This window comes from Balaenoptera borealis (assembly GCF_965194805.1).
Source record: "Balaenoptera borealis genome assembly, chromosome: 10".
Taxonomy (NCBI): domain Eukaryota; kingdom Metazoa; phylum Chordata; class Mammalia; order Artiodactyla; family Balaenopteridae; genus Balaenoptera; species Balaenoptera borealis.
Genome location: NC_138874.1, coordinates 78,854,894 through 78,877,071, shown reverse-complemented (window position 1 = coordinate 78,877,071; position 22,178 = coordinate 78,854,894). Strand labels below are relative to the sequence as shown.

Below are 22,178 nucleotides of genomic sequence, written 5' to 3'. Positions count from 1 at the left end.
TAGGAAATTTTCTGATTTGCCTAACATTTATAGATTCACTTCCATTCTGCAAGGAAACTTTTAATCTTATGCAAAGACATTATCCATCAAGGAACAACTTTTTTGTTCGTCATCCTGCTGTCCCTCCCCAAAGAATAAACATAGTCAGTTCTTGTTAGGAAAAGAACCCCACAGAAGTGGAACAGAGAGCTAAGATTCAAACACTGGTTATCCTTTTACATTCCTCATCAAACAAAATCATTATTCTTAATGAACTTTCATCTCTGTCCACCACCCCGAACGAGCAGCTAGACAGTCCCCTGTGTTGTCAGTCAGCCAGTAGGAGATAGCCCAGGCAGGTGAATGGCTCTAGGTATGAACTTTCACGCTGCTACTTGCCTGGTGTCCTGCCAAGATCTTGCCCAAGTTAATTAGCCTCACTGAGCCTCAGTAACTTCTTCTTTGAAATGGAGATAATAATACTAGATTAATTCATAAGTTATTTCCTGTATACCGATGGGTTATTGGGTGATACATGAGATGACAAGGGAGCAGGATAATTCTAGAAGTAAGACTCGTCACTTTTAGTGACCATTCTGCCAGCAGTCCAACCTGGTGGCTGTATTCCAGCATCGACAGGGAGATGAGGGACTGAAACAGGTTGCTTTGACCCTGAGAAAGGTTTGGCATTGCCACCTGCAGAAAAGCATGCCTGTGGACCCCAATAAATTGCAGTCCACTGGCCATATTCAAAATCTGGTGGAACTTCATCCCTACTTAATCCTTGATTTTAGCCTGGGCAATATGGCTTTGGTCAGCAGGGATGTTTGTGGTCAAGGCATTCAGTTGATTTAGCTGAATTAAAATGTTTCAAAATTCCATAGTTATTTGTCCAGCATTCAAGGGAGAATGAATCTTGTGGAATACGTTCCAAGTGCAAAACTCCGTGGGACTTGCACCAGACCACACGTCATGGCTTTATATCCAAGGTGACTCAGTGGATCCAGTAGGTGAGGCTCCTGGCCGTGTCCATTTAGGGACCATACCTTGACCTCAACTTCACAGACTGATTCACATGCCTAGCAACTGCAGGATGCCTGAATACACGGATATGTACATTCAAGACATGCATGTCTTCATAGATGTTCTGAAACTTAGTTCAAGGTGACAGCACACATGTTTATATGTAATTCAACTTTCATTTATAAACATCATCAATTAAGTGGTCTCTTCATGAGAAAGACCTTTGGAGAAACCCCAGTACTGATTTGCTAAGATAGTTGTGAAGATGACATGAGTTAATGCGTACACGTAAACATGGAGACAGTGCATGATGCTTGTCAACCAACATCTTCCTTCTTCCCACATTACATTAGTATACCTAAAGCCACAATGGTATTTACTTTCTTAAGGAGAGGTGAGGGGTTCTTCATTTGAAGAACAGATAAGACCAACTGAAGAGACATGAATGTGCATTTATTCAGGAGTTGATAGTCACCAGGCACTAAAGTACCGGTTATCAACTGGGAGTGATTTTGCTCCTCAGAGAACATTTGACAACATCTAATGACTTTTAAAAATTGTCATTACTGGTGTCTAATGGGTAGATGCCATTAAACATTCTACAGTGCACAGAACAGTCCCCCACAAAGAAATATTTTTCAGCCCAAAATGTCAATCATGGTATGGTTAAGAAACTCTGCACAAATGTAATTGGCTTTGATTTATGGTCCTCATAAACACTGTATGAGGTAGAGTCTGTTATTATCCCCACTTTACAGAAGCAGACATTGCATCAATGAGAGGTCAAGACGTTGTCCAAGATCCCAGAACTAGTGGGGGAACGTAGGTTTGGATTCATTTAGAACCCAGGCTCTTCATGCCTGCCTTCTGAGGGCAAAGTCAGGATTAGAACCCTTTTCTCTGCTACTATCTCACACTGTTGCCTTTGATTAAAGCATCATTAAGTTGAATGACTGTAACATTTTCTGTAGAGTGAATGAGATTTTTAATGTTCTTTTTTTTGTAAGCAGACAAAGGAATGCCCATATTTAGTAATTGTGGGTGCCATTGAAATTGTTTTCGTGAGAGCTGCACTAGTGGCAAGGTTTGCTACCCTTGCTGGTGTCAGTCAGATGGAATCTTTTGTTATGGTTCTCTGTTCCTCTTGCTGTTCAGTGGTAATGTATCTGTTGAGAGAGATTTATAGTTCTATCCTTTTAGGAGAGAATATTCACACTCTGGTTTTGCCTTTTGAGGCTTACACACATTATCACTAAAGTACATTATCATTTTTTATCTGGTGTCAGGGAGGTTTTTATCATCTTCTGAGTTAGATGGTGTGCTCCAGAGAAGGAAGGGATTAGGACTCATTAGAGCTAACAGGATTGACTTTGTTCCACTGTTTTTCCTGCCAGTCAAAAAGAAATAGGGGATAATAGAAACTCATCAGTTGCTATTTGCAAAACTATTTACTTTCCTTGAATATTTCGGTCTCTTGTTGACATGAGCATTGACCGCTCTTTGCCACGGTGGGTAATTTATTTTACATGAGATGGTGTTTTCAACAACCAATACAGAATGTTCTGAATCATTCTGAACTATATGTGGATAAAAATAAATGCTCTCATTTTCTCTGATGGATGTTTTCTTTTGCCCACGAAAGTTATGATTGGCTTTGATCTTTCCCCAACCCACTCTATGAGTCCCCAATCAATGTTTGAACAAAATGTAAGAAATATCATAAACAAGCAAAAATCCCACAGAAATAAAATGTGTGGTCTACCTCTGCTCTTCCAAGTCTGACCCATCAGTTAAATCAATCCTTGGGCTCTCTGAAGAGTAGGATTTTTGTATGAATTTCTATCTAAATGAAAGAAAAGACGACCATAAAGGCAGCATTTTAATAAATTCATTAAGGCGCAGAGACCAGGCTCATTCCCTCATCTACATAATGATGAAAATCACCAACATGAATTAAAGGAAGAAGTTAAGAAGTTGGAGTGGGGGCAGGTGGCGCTGGCCATATTTTCACTGTTGTCATAAATTTCAAATAAAGGTTGCCACAGCCTCTCCCCACAGACACCCACATGCATGTCCCCTTTGCACTTGTTTCTCAATGTGCAACACCTCATTCTCTGGTTTATTTCTTAGGTCAGATTCCTGGGGGGAAAGATTCTAGTTGGTTCCGCCATGATTTTAAGCCAGGCCATTTCATAGATCACTGCTTATTCTGTGTGTTGACTGTCCTTAGTTCTCATGTTTGCCCTGCTTTACAGGGAGGCATAGAGCCAGGGCTGGGTCACTTCATCTAAAGAGAGCTGTCCCTTTCACAGGAACACTTGCCGGGCAACTTCCCTTCAAAGGGGCTGTGGGCAGGATGACTGAAACACTATAATCAAGATATGATTAAAATATGAAAAAAAATTGATCAACTAAGCAGGAAAAGGGGGTGAGGGAATTGAATGGCTGAGTGGAAGTAATTTTTCAGGGTTGGAAGAGACCTCCGAGGCATACTAAGCCCCAGCAGTGTGCTGTGTTCCTGAACATTAGGAAGAAGGGTTTGAGATATAAATGAAGGTCTTGACCACATCCACTGCTGTGACTGACGTGACATTATTGTGGTTGAAACTAACGGTAGATAATGTTTTGAGTAGGGAGGCTGTAGCAGAGGAGAGATATCCGTTGCCCTACAAAAGGATAGGGTCCCCGTAATTGTGCAGATCTAAGTATATTTGCAAAGTTTCCTCCAAATTTTTCCTGTCTAAACTATCAGTTACTCTGCATTGCTCAGATTAGGATAATTCCAGGGGACCAGCTCCAAGAAAATGTAGATATTAAAGAATTTTAATTTTAAGAACATAGCATACTAGATTATGTTATATACGTAAACACCTTCTTCTACACTGTACAAATCAAGGTATTTGATAATATATTCATCCATGTTTGATTCTTCAAGAAAGGGATACAAGTTGTTTTTGATCATTTTTATTAATTCAGTAAACAAGTACAACTAGAAGGAAGGAAGTTCCTCAAGGGTAACAAAACATGACGCCACAAGCAACGTAAAGCAGTTTCCCTCAGAAGAAACTTGTCCAATCTTTAAGTGGTGATTAGTAGCGTAGACCATTACATCAAACTGCAGAGAACCGAATCCTGATTTACCATATTCTGGCTTTACTGTATTATCCTGGCCAAGGAACTTCAGGTGCTCACCTGTAAAATGGGAAAATAACATTCTCATGGAGGTGCTGTCAGAGTGAAATATATCATGTGTGTAATTCACTTAGCAAATTATAATATTCAATGAAGATGACTAACTGTAGTATGTTGAGCCAGACAACAGTAGGAGTCGTTTGTTTCAAAAGGGTGCATAGCAGAGCCAATACTGGGGTGAACCAAGTGAAACATTTGGGGTGCAAATTTTAAGGGCATACCAGAAACTCAATATTCAAGATAAATAATATTTTCATGCAATATTTTAAAATCAATGCAAAAGACATCCATGATAAATAACATAATAACATCACAATTATGAATAAAAACAGGCTCCAACTCTGTCTCACCTGATTCCAATACAACATTATTTATAAAAACAGGCAGCCAGCCTGTGAGCCAGAGTTCGCTGATGTGACTTTTTTTTAATGCATTAAAATATTATTTATCTTGATTACTGAGTTTTATGATGCCACCTTAAATTTTATGCCTGATGGGAGTGCCTCGCTTATTTTATCCTAGTCGAGCTCTGGTGTACAGTTTTTTCACGTTTAACTCAGAAATTCAGAATTCTAGAATTCAAATCCTAGATATTGACAAGACCTTTGGGACTGCCAAAGGGACCATGTCCAACCTCTACGTGGTTACAGTGCTTTAGTAGCACCACCTTTTTAATGTCAAAGATGGTCACTTTGACTTGACTAGCCTGTGACTGAAAAGTCATGTGTACGCATGTGGAATTGTTGACCTTTTCCAATAACACTAAACCTTAACCGCCTAGGACATTGTGTTAAACAAGTGAGACTGCCTCTCTCCCAGAGACTTTGGCTCACTGGCAGTTTAGGGGTTGCATTTGCTCTTCCATTTGTGTTCATTTCTTTTGCACTTTATATTTTTCTTGACTTTCTTTGACGGTTTTCTGAGGGCAAATTTTGACCATCCTGAAGACAAGGAACACCTCAGGAAATTGTTTTCTTTGTTGCTTTTGGATATTGATGGGATTTTGTCAGTGGGATTATAATTAATCTCACAGCAGTTGTCAAGCTCCTTTTTATAATAAGCCTTTTATCCCTTTACATAACCTGCCACTGCCTTTCCTTGTTTCTCAGGGTTAACTGGCAGGGAGCCCTTTGGCTCACCCAGCTGTACCTTGGCAGGGTGTGCCATGAATCAGATGCCCCTTCCTCCTAGAAGGCAAAATGTATCTCTTACTCATGTTCATGTCACATTTCAATTTGCAGATGAGCCTGTAGTTTCTGTGTCATTCCATTGGCAGCAGTTGATATATCAATCTAAATGATGGCCTTTGAATATGTAATTACTTCAGCTTTTCAGGTCTCCCCATCTTGAACCGCTATCCCTGTCATCCGTTTTGTGCTTCTTTAAGGTAAAATATTCACCCAGGGATCACAAAGGGAGAATACTCCCCCTTAAGGAACTGAAGAGTACCATAGCAGGTTCCTAGTCAAACAGTGGGCTAAAAAATGGCCATGGCAAAGCTTCAGGCTTTGAGTTCTAACTGAATGGTTGATTGTCCCTAGATGGGCACGTGTGTTGGTTAATTTTATATATCAACTTGACTGGGCCATGGGGAGCTCAGATATTTGTTCAAACATTATTCTGGGTATTTCTGTGAGGGTGCTTTTGGATGAGATTAACATGTGAATCAGTAGACTGAGTAAAGCAGATTGCACCTCCTTAATGTGGTTGGGCCTCATCCAATCAGCTAAAGGCCTCACTAGAAGAAAAAAGCTGACGCTAACCTGAGGAAGAGGAAATTCCTCCTGCTTGATTACCTTGAGCTGAGAAACTGGTCTTTTCCTGCCTTTCAACTCTGCCTGAAACATTGGCTCTTCTTGAGTTTTGAGACTGCGGCCTTCAGTCTAGAAATTCCACCATGTGCTCTCCTGATTCTTTAGCCTTTTGTCTCAAACCAGAACTACACCATTGCCTCTCCTGGGTCTCCAGCTTACTGACTACAGATCTTGGGACTTCTCAGCCTCCATTGTTGCATGAGCCAATTCCTTATAATGAATACATATAATATAATAAACAATAGTATAGTAAATGAATAATAAAAATAAATACATATATATACAAAATATAGCTAGAACCAATGGTAGGGACATATATATTTACCCAGTGTTCACAAAGGGGGACTACCTCACTTAAGGACCTGAAGAATACAGTAACAGGTTCCTAGTATGTATATACATGCTATTGGTTCTGTGTCATTGGAGAACCCTAATATAGCATGCTATTTATCATTTGGAAATTTGCTCCAGTCTGAGAAGCCTAACAGTAGGACATACAGTAGTTAGGAACATATCTGATCAAAGGAAAAGAAATGGATGCATCCCCAATCACATATAGGAGTATAGGGAACGTTTGCCATTTGGGGAATCAGCCTGGCATTTGAATCCTTTCTCTGTTTGGGGAAGTCCCTGCCTTATAAATTTTAATGAGAGGCAGAACCCTTTTCCTTATATAGAAGGAAAAAAATACTAGATTCTCATTACCATTTTCTCTAGTAGGTAAGGCATGAGCCATGTAGCCAAGGTTTGAAGAATCAGATGCACACACTCAATTCTACATATGGAGTTTGTGACACAGAGAAGTGAGGTCAATGCAGAATTCTTTTTGGTGATAGCTCAAATGACAGCAGCATACAATTTCCAAGGGCAGCTGTGGAAATGGTAACTGCAGGGACAACCAATGGAAATGGTAACTGCAGGGACAACCAATGTCTAAATCCAGTGGTGTCAGCCAGTGGCGGAGAGCTAGAGCATTGGGTGTTGGGTACCAGGCAGAGGTGTAGTCACTGGGCAGGGTCCATGGTGTGATGCTGGCTGTAGGGGTTTTGTTCTGGCTGCATGGCTTCCCTCTGTTCTCTGTGTTTTCCAAATTTGATTCTCCAGCCTTCATTAGAAATTTTGCTAGTTAATAAATTCAATTAACTCAGTTAAGAAATGAATTAGTTAATAGTTTAGTTAATAATTATTAATTTAGTTATTTAATTAGTTGATAAATTCTGTTAAATCAGCCAACGTCGTTCTTGATTGTTTATATCTAAGAACCAGGTCTGATTCATTTATTCATATAGTTAATATTTCTTGAGCACCTTGTATACACTAGGCACTCTTCTACGTGAACTAGATAGGGCAGTGAGTATGACAGACAAGGTCCTTTATCTCATGAAGACAGCATTCTTGTGGGGTGAATGAATAGGTGAATGAATGAATGAACGAACAGCAAACAAGGAAATATTTAAGAATATAAACAAGGAACATAAGCAAAGAAATAAAAGCAAGGAAAAATTATCTTGATATTAGTGCAATGAAGAAAATAAAATAGAGTGAGTGAGAGAGTGACAGGCGGACCACATAGGGTGGTCAGGGAAGAGCTCTCTGCGGAAACAAGCTTTGTGTTGAGACCTAATTGGCAAGGAGCCAGCCCCACAGATAATGGAGAGAAGGGAGTCCGCTGTGGGGGGCAATGGTTACTTCAAAGGCCCTAAAACTGAAGCAGTCAATACAAGTTCAAACTTAAAGGGATTTTTATAACTCATCAGACCCAAACTCCCAGATGTATAATTAAAGAAACTGAAGTGCAAAAATTTTTCAAGCCTTTTGTGAAGACTCCTGAATGGTTCAGGAAAGCGATCATCACTGTGGTGAAAAGTGCAGAGTGCAAGGTGGAAGTGAGTGCATTTCAGTTTAAATTTAAATTCTGAACACAAGTGTTTTCCTTCTGTTTGGTTCTTCTTAATGTTTTCTCAATTCACATTTTCCCAGACCAGTTCTACCCTTTGTCTTACCTGTCTCCTATTCTGCTTTCTCAGAAGCATGTGTTAAGTAAAAGAACTGGTGGAGGTGGGGGGGATGGATACATTAGGAGTTTGGGATTAACATATACACACCACTATATATAAAATAGGTAAATAACAAGGACCTACTTGTAGCACAGGGAACTATATTCAATATCTTATAATAACCTATAATGTGTGTGTATATATATGTATAACTGAATTGCTTTGTTGTACACTTGAAACTAACACAACATTGTAAGTTAAGCATACTTCAATTTAAAAATAATTTTAAAAAAGAAAAGGAACTAGTGAGCTAGTAGCCACCATTTTCTCCTCGTGCGTTCCCTCAGATGTGTGAGGGTGGGAGTGGTCATAAATTTCAGTGTAGTTCAAGTGTAAGAGTCACCCAGGAAAAACCAAGGTGGCTGATAGAGCAATGAGAAGTTTGGAAAGTTTGGGACAGGCCACTACAATTTTTGTCAAATGGAAAAATAGTCGTGGGTAAATAGGTTCAAATAACTTTTTAAAACCCATAGAGCAATGCTATCAAATCTAAGTATCTAAGTATCATCTCTGCAAGCCATGTAAGTAATTTAAAATTTTCTTGCAGCCATATTAGAACGTAAAAAACAAATAAAAATAAGTGAAAAGCAGGTGAAGTCAATGTTAATAATATGTTCTATTTCACTAAATATTGGCTTGGCCAAAAAGTTCGTTTGGGTTGTTCCGGAAGATGTTACAGAAAAACCCAAACGAACTTTTTGGCCAACCCAATATATCCAAAATATTATTATTATAAAAATAATTAGTGAGTTGTTTTACATTCTTTTTTTGCTACGTATTCAAAATCGGTGTCTCTTTTATACTTAAAGCACGGTCCACACTTGCCACACATCAAGTATGGAACAGCCATTTGGGGTTAGTGGCCACCATTTGGAAAGGGCAACCTTAGAGCAAGGCTGACTTACTTATCGTTGGCTTGGAGACAAAGAAATAGAATAAATCACTTTATGTGAATCCTCAAAATCCCCTAGGTATACATCTTTATGATTTCTTTCTTCGTTTTCCGTGTTTGCTGGCCCTTTTGTAAGTCCTCTCTATTTCATCACCACTTCCTCACACCAGGGCTGCGTTTTCCGTCCTCCCTGAAAAGGGTTGTTAAGCATGTTAAAGATGCCTTTTTCAAAACCTTTTTTTTTTTTTCTTGGTGATTTAATTTTCACCTTATCCTTCATTTAAAGAAGGCAGTATTGAAAAGCACAATGAACTCTTCTGAGTCAGTCGACACCTTCTTTTGTCAAATGTCCCCTTCCCTCCACAATTAAGAGTTTATAAAAGGAATCAGGAAGTGCCTTTTCATGATGCTTTAAACACAAAAATAGGAACATTAGAAGGTTTTCTATCTATATGGTAATAACTTGCATCCTTCTTGAGTCACTGGCTGATTTTTTAATTTTAGAATATTACTTCTACACACCTACTTAACCTCGGTATGCCAAAAATGAGTTTTATGAAATGTTTCCTCCTGCAAAAATATTGCTTCTCCATGTATCCAAAAGACCACTTTGATTCCATTGTGCCTTTTTTTAATAGATCTTTATGGAATTATAGTTGCTTCACAATACTGTATTAGTTTCTGTGGTACAAGAAAGCGAATCAGTCATATGTATACATATGTCCCCATATCCCCTCCCTCTTAAGTCTCCCTCACATCCTCCCTCTCCCACCCCTCTAGGTGGTCGCAAAGCACGGAGCTGATCTCCCTGTGCTAAGCTGCTACTTCCCACTAGCTAATTACTTTACATTCGGTAGTGTATATATGTCGATGCTACTCTCACTTCGCGCCAGCTTACCTTTCCCACCCCTTGTCCTCAAGTCCATTCTCTATGTCTATGTCTTTATTCTTGCCCTGCAACTAGGTTCATAAGTACCTTTTTTTTTTTTTAGATTCCATATATATGCATTATCATACAGTATTTGTTCTTCTCTTTCTGACTTACTTCACTCTGTATTACAGACTCTAGGTCCATCCACCTCACTACAAATAACTCAATTTTGTTTCTTTTTATAGCTGAGTAATATTCCATTGTATATATGTGCCACATCTTCTTTATCCATTCATCTGTCGATGGACATTTAGGTTGGTTCCATGTCTTGGCTATTGTAAATAGTGCTGCAGTGAACATTGTGGTACATGACTCTTTTTGAATTATGTTTTTCTCAGGGTATATGCCCAATAGTGGGATTGCTGGGTCATATGGTAGTTCTATTTTTAGCTTTTTAAGGAACCTCCATACTGTTTTCCATTGTACCTTTTTTGTTTTGTGTTCCCATAATTTTAAGAGGTCCACTCTTTTTGAAATGTTATCGAGATTTTAGTAATCATACAATAAGAACAATAGAACTATAGCTAGTGCCAATATATTCATTAATATTTATGTATTTTTTATTTTTCTTACTAGTATTTGAAAGAAAACAGGTAACAGTTAAATGAATGTGTACATGAACCCACATATTCCTTATCTTTACTCACTTATAATGTTACTGTCATAAATCATTAATTGAGCTTCACAGAAAGATAGACAAGATGAAAAGACAGAGGGCTATGTACCAGATGAAGGAACAAGATAAAACCCCAGAAAAACAACTAAATGAAGTGGAGATAGGAAACTTTCCAAAAAAGGATTCAGAATAACGATAGTGAAGATGATCCAGGACCTCGGAAAAAGAATGGAGGCAAAGATCAAGAAGATGCAAGAAATGTTTAACAAAGACCAAGAAGAATTAAAGAACAAACACCTAGAAGAATTAAAGAAGAAACAAACAGAGATGAACAATACAATAACTGAAATGAAAACTACACTAGAAGGAATCAATAGCAGAATAACTGAGGCAGAACGGATAAGTGGCCTGGAAGACAGAATGGTGGAATTCACTGATACAGAACAGAATAAAGAAAAAAGAATGAAAAGCAATGAAGACAGCCTAAGAGACCTCTGGGACAACATTAAATGCAACAACGTTCACATTATAGGGGTCCCAGAAGGAGAAGAGAGAGAGAAAGGACCAGAGAAAATATTTGAAGAGATTATAGTTAAAAACTTCCCTAACATGGGAAAGGAAATAGCCACCCAAGTCCAGAAAGTGCAGCAAGTCCCAAACAGGATATACCCAAGGAGAAACACGGCAAGACACATAGTAATCAAATTGGCAAAAATTAAAGACAAAGAAAAATTATTGAAAGCAGCGAGGGAAAAACAACAAATAACATACAAGAGAACTCCCATAAGGTTAAGAGCTGATTTCTCAGCAGAAACTCTACAAGCCAGAAGGAAGTGGCATGATATACTTAAAGTGATGAAAGGTGAGAACCTACAACGAAGATTACTCTACCCGGCAAGGATCTCATTCAGCTTTGACAGAGAAATCAAAAGCTTTACAGACAAGCAAAACCTAAGAGAATTCAGCACCACAAAACCAGCTCTACAACAAATGCTAAAGGAACTTCTCTAAGTGGGAAACACAAGAGGAGAAAAGGACCTACAAAAACAAACCCAAAACAATTAAGGAAATGGTCATAGGAACACACATATTGATAACTACCTTAAACGTGAATGGATTAAATGCTCCAACGAAAAGACACAGGCTTGCTGAATGGATACAAAAAACAAGACCCATATATATGTTGTCTATAAGAGACCCACTTCAGACTGAAAGTGAGGGGATGGAAAAAGATATTCCATGCAAATGGAAAACAAAAGAAAGTTGGAGTAGCAACACTCTTATCAGATAAAATAGACTTTAAAATAAAGAATGTTACAAGAGACAAGGAAGGACACTACATAATGGTAAGGGATAAATCCAAGAGGAAGATATAACAATTATAAATATATATGCATCCAACATAGGAACACCTCAACACATAAGGCAACTGCTAACAGCTATAAAAGAGGAAATTGACAGTGACACAATAATAGTGGGGGACTTTAACACCTCACTTACACCAATGGACAGATCATCCAAAGTGAAAATAAATAAGGATACAGAAGCTTTAAATGACACAATAGACCAGATAGATTTAATTGATATTTGCAGGACATTCCATGCAAAAACAGTAGATTGCACTTTCTTCTCAAGTGCGCATGGAATATTCTCCAGTATAGATCACAGCTTGGGTCACAAATCAAGCCTCAGTAAATTTAAGAAAATTGAAATCATATCAAGCATCTTTTCTGACGACAATGTTATGAGATTGGAAATGAATTACAGGGAAAAAAACGTAAAAAACACAAACACATGGAGGCTAAACAATATGTTACTAAATAACCAAGAGATCACTGAAGAAATCAAAGAGGAAATCAAAAAATACCTAGAGACAAATGACAATGAAAATACGATGATCCAAAACCTGTGGAATGCAGCAAAAGCAGTTCTAAGAGGGAAGTTTATAGCTATACAAGCCTACCTCAAGAAACAAGAAAAATCTCAAGTAAACAATCTAACCTTACACCTAAAGGAACTATAGAAAGAAGAACAAACAAAACCCAAAGGTTACAGAAGGAAAGAAATCATAATGATCAGAGCAGAAATAAATGAAATAGAAAGAAAGAAAACAATAGCAAAGATCAATAAAACTAAAAGCTGGTTCTTTGAGAAGATAAACAAAATTGATAAACCATTAACCAGACTCATCAAGAAAAAGAGGGAGAGGACTCAAATCAATAAAATTAGAAATGAAAAAGGAGACGTTACAACAGACACCACAGAAATACAAAGCATCCTAAGAGACTACTACAAGCAACTCTATGCCAATAAAATGGACAACCTGGAAGAAATGGACAAATTCTTAGAAAGGTATAACCTTCTAAGACTGAACCAGGAAGAAATAGAAAATATGAACAGACCAATCACAAGTAATGAAATTGAAACTGTGATTAAAAATCTTCCAACAAACAAAAGTCCAGGACCATTTGGCTTCACAGGTGAATTCTATCAAACATTTAGAGAAGAGCTAACACCCATACTTCTCAAAATCTTCCAAAAATCTGCGGAGGAAAGAATACTCCCAAACTCATTGTATGAGGCCACCATCACCCTGATGACAAAACCAGACAAAGGTAGTACAAAAAAAAGAAATCACAGACCAATATCACTGATGAATATAGATGCAAAAATCCTCAACAGAATACCAGCAAACAGAATCCAACAACACATTAAAAGGGTCATACACCATGATCAAGTGGGATTCATCCCAGGGATGCAAGGATTCTTCAATATACGCAAATCAATCAATGTGATACACCATATTAACAAATTGAAGAAGAAAAACCATATGATCATCTCAATAGGTGCAGAAAAAGCTTTTGACAAAATTCAACACCCATTTATGATAAAAACTCTCCAGAAAGTGGGCATAGAGGGAACCTACCTCAACATAATAAAGGCCATATACGACAAACCCACAGCAAACATCATTCTCAATGTTGAAAAACTGAAAGCATTTCCTCTAAGATCAGGAACAAGACAAGGATGTCCACTCTCACCACTATTATTCAACATAGTGTTGGAAGTCCTAGCCACAGCAATCAGAGAAGAAAAAGAAATAAAAGGAATACAAATTGGAAAGAAGACGTGAAACTGTCACTGTTTGCAGATGACATGATAGTATACATAGAGAATCCTAAAGACGCCACCAGAAAACTACTAGAGCTAATCAATGAATTTGGTAAAGTTGCAGGATACAAAATTAATGCACAGAAACCTCTTGCATTCCTATACACTAATGATGAAAAATCTGAAAGAGAAATTAAGTAAACACTCCCATTTACCTTTGCAACCAAAAGAATAAAATACGTAGGAATAAACCTACCTAGGGAGACAAAAGACCTGTATGCAGAAAACTATAAGACACTGATGAAAGAAATTAAAGATGATACCAACAGATGGAGAGATATACCATGTTCTTGGAATGGAAAAATCAATATTGTGAAAATGACTCTACTACCCAAACCATTCTACAGATTCAGTGCAATCCCTATCAAATTACCAATGGCAATTTTTACAGGACTAGAACAAAAAATCTAAAAATTTGTATGGAGACACAGAAGCCCCCAAATAGCCAAAGCAGTCTTGAGGGAAAAAAGCAGAGCTGGAGGAATCAGACTCCTTGACTTCAGACTATACTACAAAGCTACAGTAATCAAGACAGCATGGTACTGGCACAAAAACAGAAATATAGATCAATGGAACAAGATAGGAAGCCCAGAGATAAACCCATACACCTATTGTCAACTAATCTATGACAAAGGAGGCAAGGATATACAATGGAGAAAAGACATTCTCTTCAATAAGTGGTGCTAGGAAAACTGGACAGCCACATGTGAAAGAATGAAATTAGAACACTCCCTAACACCATACACAAAAATAAACTCAAAATGGATTAAAGACCTAAATGTAAGGCCAGACACTATCAAACTCTTAGAGGAAAATATAGGAAGAACACTCTTTGACATAAATCACAGCAAGATCTTTTTAGATCCACCTCCTAGATTAATGGAAATAAAAACAAAAATCAACAAATGGCACCTAATGAAACTTAAAAGCTTTTGCACAGCAAAGGAAATCATAAACAAGATGAAAAGACAACCCTCAGAATGGGAGAAAATACTTGCAAATGAATCAACGGACAAAGGATTAATCTCCAAAATATATAAATGGCTCATGCAGCTCAATATTAAAAAAACAAGCAACCCAATCCAAAAATGGTCAGCAGACCTAAATAGACATTTCTTCAAGGAAGACATACAGATGTCCAAGAAACACATGAAAAGCTGCTCAACATCACTAATTATTAGAGAAAAGCAAATCAAAACTACAATGAGGTATCACCTCACACCAGTTAGAATGGGCATCATCAGAAAATCTACAAACAACAAATGCTGGAGAGGGTGTGGAGAAAAGGGAACCCTCTTGCACTGCTGGTGGGAATGTAAACTGATACAGCCACTATGGAGAACAGTATGGAGGTTCCTTAAAAAACTAAAAATAGAATTACCATATGATCCAGCAATCCCACTACTGGGCATATACCCAAAGAAAACCATAATTCAAAATGACACATGCATCCCAATGTTCATTTCAGCACTATTTACAATAGCCAGGTCATGGAAGCAACCTAAGTGCCCATCGACAGACGAATGGATAAAGCAGACGTGCTACATATATACAATGGAATATTACTCAGCCGTAAAAAGGAATGAAATTGGGTCATTTGTTGAGACGTGGATGGACCTAGAGGTTGTTATACAGAGTGAAGTAAGTCAGAAAGAGAAAAACAAATATCGTAATTTAACGCATGTATGTAGAACCTAGAAAAATGGTACAGATGAACCGGTTTGCAGGGCAGAAGTTGAGTCACAGATGTAGAGAACACATGTATGGACACCAAGGGGTGGAAAGCCACGGGGGGGTAGGGGTGGTGGTGTGATGAATTGGGAGATTGGGATTGACATGTATACACTGATGTGTATAAAATTGATGACTAATGAGAACCTGCCGTATAAAAAAATAAATAAAATAAAATTCAAAAATTCAAAAAAAAAAGAGTTGCAAATAAGTAATACATAAATAAATAAATCATTAATTGACTGGCCAGTCACTTTCTTGATATTGGAAGACAGACAAAATGCACTCTCTTCAGAATAAAATTCCCAAATATATGGTGCATAATAAAGATCTACCAATTTATAGAATACAAATTCCCCATAAGTCCATAAAAAACAAGGAAAAACAGGGATATTGCAATTACCTTTTGCCTTAGATGTGTCCCCCAGTCAGAATACTGGACTTTCTTCAACTATCTAAGGAAGAATAGACTAGGATCTGCAGTGTTTTTCATGTCATGACTCAAGCAGAAAGTGTTTTCTACATTGACTGAATTAATGGTAAAGGGTGATACTGGACTCTAGGCCTCCCTTGGTGGTGACAAGGATTGAGGAATCAATGCCGGGCACCGCTATATCTCACTCGCAGAGGTCCAGTGGCTGGAAACTCTGGCCTAGAAAGGGTAGGTGATTTTTACTCTTAAAAGAAGACTAAAATAAATGCCTTATTAGTAGTAGGAACTACTTTTTTGGGAGATGGCTCAGAATATTACTTCCTTGATGGCTGATTGCAGTTGCGAAGGGGATACTCTTTTAGGAATGCCCAGCTCACTGCCAAGGAGAAGAGGCTCTAAAAGAGGCTCTAAGCATTGTCTGCCTCACATCTCACAAAGTTACCAGATTACTGTATGGTGGGTTGTCCTTAGTAATCGAAGGGCAAAGCTACTACTATACAGAAAATAAATGACTGTTTGACCATGGACTTGTGCATCCTGGAAACTGGAATGAATATAGAAAAAAACTGCAAACCCAAGAGAGCATGGAACCAAAGGTCTGCGTTGGACACATCTACTTGGATTGAAATCAGATTTCCCGATGGATAACTCATGCAGAAAGAAGCCACTTCTAGTCTTGTCTAGATAGACTTTCCCTCTTCAAAGTGATGGATGTCAGGGCTCAACTTTGTAATTAAGCCATGAGAATGAGTTGCGAAGTTAAAGACTTGGTGAATAGAAATATGGCGTGTAAGCTACATAGGGCACTTACTGCCTGTTATTCCGAAATACTCAATTTCCAGGTTTAAAGCTGCATTTGGGGATCTGAAGAAACCTAAAATGTACTTTTGTAGGGAACTAAGATGTCCCTCAAAGGTATCAAAAACGTCCATAAATACTTGGAAGATAACAGTTAACATTTACTGAGTATTTAATCAGTGCCAGACACTGCTCTTGACATCAGTTAATTCATTTATTCCTTCACAACATCCATATGAAATAGAGAAGTTATCATTCTCCTAATCTAAGGATGAGACTCAAAGAAGTTTCATAACTTGCGGAAGAATCCATTTAAGTAAGTTATGGAGCCAGGATTTGAACCTAGGTCTCCGTTTTATAAGCCCTTTCGTTTAACCAACTGTTGTACTCTTTCCCAAGAGAATGAGCTCCTACCAACAGGATCTTTAAACAGAACACTGGGCAATGAAGTAGGAAAGGAGGTACCAGTGTGGGAAAATTAGCTGATCTAGATAAACCATTGCATTTCTTTCCAGCCCTCAGTTTCTGTAATCTATATGCTTTTATTTCATATATTGGAGTCTTAGTGCTTATAAAATAACAATTATAAAAGAAAGAATGATTCTCTTTTGGCTTAAATATTTCCAAAGCAATCCAGCATTTTAAATCAATGTTACTGCCTAGAAGGCCATTTGGTTTCTTTATCCTAGTAACACTGCTCCCCTTTTTAAAGCTTTGAACGTTCTTTGCCCTGATACCTAACATTTTGTTGAATTTCAGTGTTCTGTAAATAATTTACTATTCTCCAAAAACATTGGTGCATGTACTGTTGCAGTCAAGAAAACCAAACAGAGGTTTGGTACCATCAAAATGGTCCTGTAAGTGAATATGATGTAGCTAACACTTTCTCAAATCTACACCAAGAGTATTTCAGGTAGTTAAAAGCCTTTGTGTCTAAGGAAAGTGATCACATGCTTAACAAGACTCAGGATATGAAGATCTTCCTTTAACTGAGTATTTGAACAAATGAGAGTACTTTATTATCATGGTATGCACATTTTTATTCATAAACCTTGTAGATCCATAATTGTTTATGAAGAAGCAATAGACGAGGTACACATAAACCTACATGTTGTATGTCATAGAGGCCAAAATATTTCTTGCTGCCGATGTCAGAAAACATACCTAGCTGGACTGAGTCAATTTGTCAAACCTAATTTGATACTGAAGTAGAAATCCAGATTATGTAAGTATAGTATGAAGGACAAAAGGTTGTCCTGTCAATGGAAAAGTCAATATGGTAATAGTTTGATATTTAGCTTTAAAATCAAACATGCTTCCTAGGTTTAAATCCTCATATCCAACACCTACGTGTCCTGAGAGTTTGGACAATTGGCTGAATCCCTCTGAGTAAGTCCTGTCTCATAATGTGATCATGCCAGTTATACCTGGCATATTGCAGAGGCTCTAAAAATGGTGCCCTCCTCCTTCCCACTTCAAACGTCTAACATCAAATGCCTGCAAGAATCATGGCAGAAGAGACCATGTTTATGCCAAATGTGCAATTTTGGCCACAGAGAGCAGCCATCTCTCTTGCCTCTTTGCCCCTCTCACCTTCAGGCCTGTGTAACATAAACCAGTTTAGGAAATAAATAGTGAGCAGGGGACCGTGCTTTGTGCTGTAGAAAATGCTGAGCACAGGGCTTTATTACTCTTCTTTTTCTTTTTGAGTAGTGATTAGGGAAAAGAAATCACAAAGTACTCACTGACTTCTAATAACAGTTACAAGTAAACACTGATGTTGAATCAGAAGCCTTCTAAAAGGGTAAAAAAAAATAGGAATAAGCCTTACTTAAGCTTTGGGAACTGATAATGTTCTGTAAATTTGTCTTCATTAAACAGAGGGCCTTTGGAAAATGTTTCTTTTTGTGCCATTCATCCATCATTCTAAACAGTGGTGCCAAATTTCTGGTACTTTACCGAAGGTTAGATCTTAGAAAAGATGACAGTGGAATTCTAGATCTTTTCTTTTAGAGAGAAGTCTTTACAGCTTTTAGAGGAGTTACTTCTGTTTGGAAGAGGTCTTTACACTTGCCTTTTCAAACAAGTCCAGGCAAATACCTCTAGTCAAGTAAATGCAGAGATAGCTACTACTAAAATCCATCTACAAAAGGTTCTCCACACCATGAGTTTAGTTTCTTCTCTTATACACACATGCTGTCTGAGATATGTAAACCATGCGGACTTAAGAATTGGATTAAAACCATATCGGAAATTTGACCCCTAGACATGTACATCTGGCACGTATATTCGGGAAATGAAGCCTTTGGAAACCTTTTTCTAGGATCTAAATATTTGGCTGTTGTAGACAGCAGTTTCCTGCACTTGTGCCTCATCCGGCTTCTCTAGTCGTGTGTTCTGATATTAGGTAGCTTTGCGCCCATGAAAGGTATCCAGAAAGACGTGGAGTCTCACTCTGGGTTCTCACACAGAGGGTGGATGTGGAAACCACTTGGGTTTCATCTCCTATAGTGTCTGCATGAGCTTTAGGGAGATGGCAAGTTCCACAGTGAGCTCTGTATACTAAAAAGGAAGCTGCACAGTGGGACCTGGAAAGACTTATTCATTTTCTTATCTGACAACAGGGCTGTCGTGAAGATGGGGTAGCAAGCGGTGTTTTGCAGTCCGCCCCGCTGTTTGTTCCTTTCTCTGTTGAAGGCCTGTGGAGTGCCCTGTGGATCAGAATTCTACTTCTCTGCCCTCCTCCCTCTGCAGTGATCCTAGCTCTCCACTTCTCCAGTTAGGCCCTCTTGAATTGTCTTAATGTTGTTAGCTACCCTGGTGGGGAGGCACCGCAGCTCACAGCAGCTTCTGACCCCCTGCCTGCTGCTATTGAAATCAACCAATGAAATCAATTTGTTGACAACAGTTGTTCCTCTCCATGCTCATTCCAAGAGCTGACACATCATTCCTATCCTCTTCCTTGAGGACATAAACCCTGCCCCAGGTGTAGGGGAAATGTGTAGGTTCACCAAGATTTTTAACTTTTCTTCTCTGTAGCATACCATCTTCCTATTGGCCATATTAAGTCACTTTATCAGCAGATGGTACCCAGGCAGGATGATGCCAGAGCAGAATTGATGAGCCTTAACCCACTGGAGATGGTTTTAGTTGAAAGCCTGTTTCTAAACAAACCCACTTAGGAAAAAACAATTTCATTTTCCTACAGACCCAGAATTCTCTAGATGGAGAAAGAAGGTGTTTTATTTATTTATTTTTTTAATTATTTTTTTTAACATCTTTATTGGAGTATAATTGCTTCACAATGGTGTGTTAGTTTCTGCTTTATAACAAAGTGAATCAGTTATACATATACATATATCCCCATATCTCTTCCCTCTTGCATCTGCCTCCCTCCCATCCTCCCTATCCCACCCCTCTAGGTGGTCACATAGCACTGAGCTGATCTCCCTGTGCTATGCGGCTGCTTCCCACTAGCTATCTATTTTACATTTGGTAGTGTATATATGTCCATGCCACTCTCTCACTTTGTCCCAGCTTACCCTTCCCCCTCCCCATATCCTCAAGTCCATTCTCTAGTAGGTCTGCGTCTTTATTCCCATGACCTTTTTTTTTTTTTTTTTAGATTCCATATATATGTGTTAGCTTATGGTATTTGTTTTTCTCTTTCTGACTTACTTCACTCTGTATGACAGACTCTAGGTCCATCCACCTCACTACAAATAACTCAGTTTCATAAGAAGGTGTTTTAAAAGGGAACTATTGTGTTAACTACTAAGTTTCTCAGCAAAAATTAAGTATTATGCTGGCTTTTTTTTTTTTTAACCTGAGACCCTTCCATTTTTATGTATTTCTGTGGCAGCAGTTCATTTCACCATGTGCAACAGCAGATTCATACTCTGCTAATACTTATCGAATAAAATGTGCCAAGAAATAAATGTTATGACATGTTCAGATGAGTTATCTCACTTAACCCTCCTGGTAGTAAAGCAGGTCTGAAAATCTGCATTAAGGAAACAAGGAAATTAGGCTTTGGATTTAAAAAGTGATATAAACTTTTTTATTACACATTAATTTTAACTGCTATGTTTATTTTTAAAGCTTTCTTGGTAAATAGCATGCCATACACAAATTTTCTTAATGATTTTCAGCTCTGAGAAGTACAGTGAGGTCATTTCACAAGTTAATTTTGAATGCTGAATAATTGAATGTTGATAGAGTTTAACCAAATTTTTAAATAGCACTGATAAGGAAGGAACACTATATATGTTTAAATACGTGAGTACATAAGACTTAAGGAAAAAATATCAAATGTTAAAGACATGTTTCTACCCACTTCCTTCAGGATGTGTTTGTGCTTGTGTGTGTGGGGTGGGGGGGTGGGGGGGTGGGGGGGGGGAGTGTGTTGAGAATAATGGGAGGAGGGAAGGTGGAGAGAAGAGAAAGTTTCCTTTAAGACCCCTGCATTGTTCCTCTCTTCTGATGATGATGAAACTCTCTACTTTGGATGACAATTAGCAGTTTCTCAATGGGCTTCAAGCTGTAACTTTGATCCCTTTTCTGTCATCTTTTTCTTCTAGCTGGGAGCAAAGTTACTTATATTTTTGCATAAACAATAGAACAAAGACCTTCACCCATATGCTGCTTTTGAATATTTTGACTGTGTTTTAATGGGGAAGTACAAAGAAGTTGATCAGAGGATAATTGTGCTCCTAAATGAAGGACATGGATTTAAAGCCAATTAGTGCATTGTTGCTGGAGAAAACATTGCTTCTGGGGGAAAAATAACATCATCATTGAAGAAAAAAGAAAAAAAAGTACATATATATGTATATATACCATGAAGTATAATGTCTAGTTTTGATTTGGATTTAGCTTACTACCCCATACTTAGCAAACTAAAAAGAGTATGTTATCCTCTGATCCTAGAAGCTATGTGTAATTAAATTGACAGTATTTCTTTTGTCTTTCATCACACTATGAAATATTCCCATACAAGGGTTCTACCAGGTTAAACTTCCTATAAAACATTTATTATCCAAGGAACCAGGCTGATTATATAGGAGAGAGAGAGAGAAAATGAGAGAGCAAGAATGAGAGAGAAAAAATTCTTCAGCAAAATATGTCAGTAGGGCCCCAGGAAAAAAGGAAGATAAAAGCACAGGCCCTTAATTCTGTCTATTAATATTTGAAACTACATTGTTCTGAAAACCAGCTATCTAAAATGATCCTAAGTGTTAGGACACACGTTCACGTTATGGGGAAATGGAATGCAGCGGCTGGAAGGGAACGTGCATCCAGTTTCTTTTCCGAGAAATGGCTGAGGTGGGCGTGTGTCCACGTTCCCCAGGACTGATCCAGATTTGCATGTAGACCATCCCCTCGCGTAGAATAGGATCCTTTGTTTGGTGTGGGTGGAAGGAAGAGCAAGAGAAAGGTTGAGAGAGGAGATAAGGAGGTACCACCGGGGGAAGGTGTGGTCCAGCGTTACCACATAGGTGGCTTACTCAGTGAGGCAAGGTTGAATCCAGGCTTCATGGA

General features: G+C 38.2%; 1 protein-coding gene across 2 annotated transcripts in view; it reads left to right on the top strand.

The window, feature by feature from the left end:
* The window catches only part of PRKG1 (protein kinase cGMP-dependent 1), a 1,237,939-nt gene that overhangs the window by 389,074 nt on the left and 826,687 nt on the right, over positions 1–22,178 (top strand). The window lies entirely within an intron of this gene.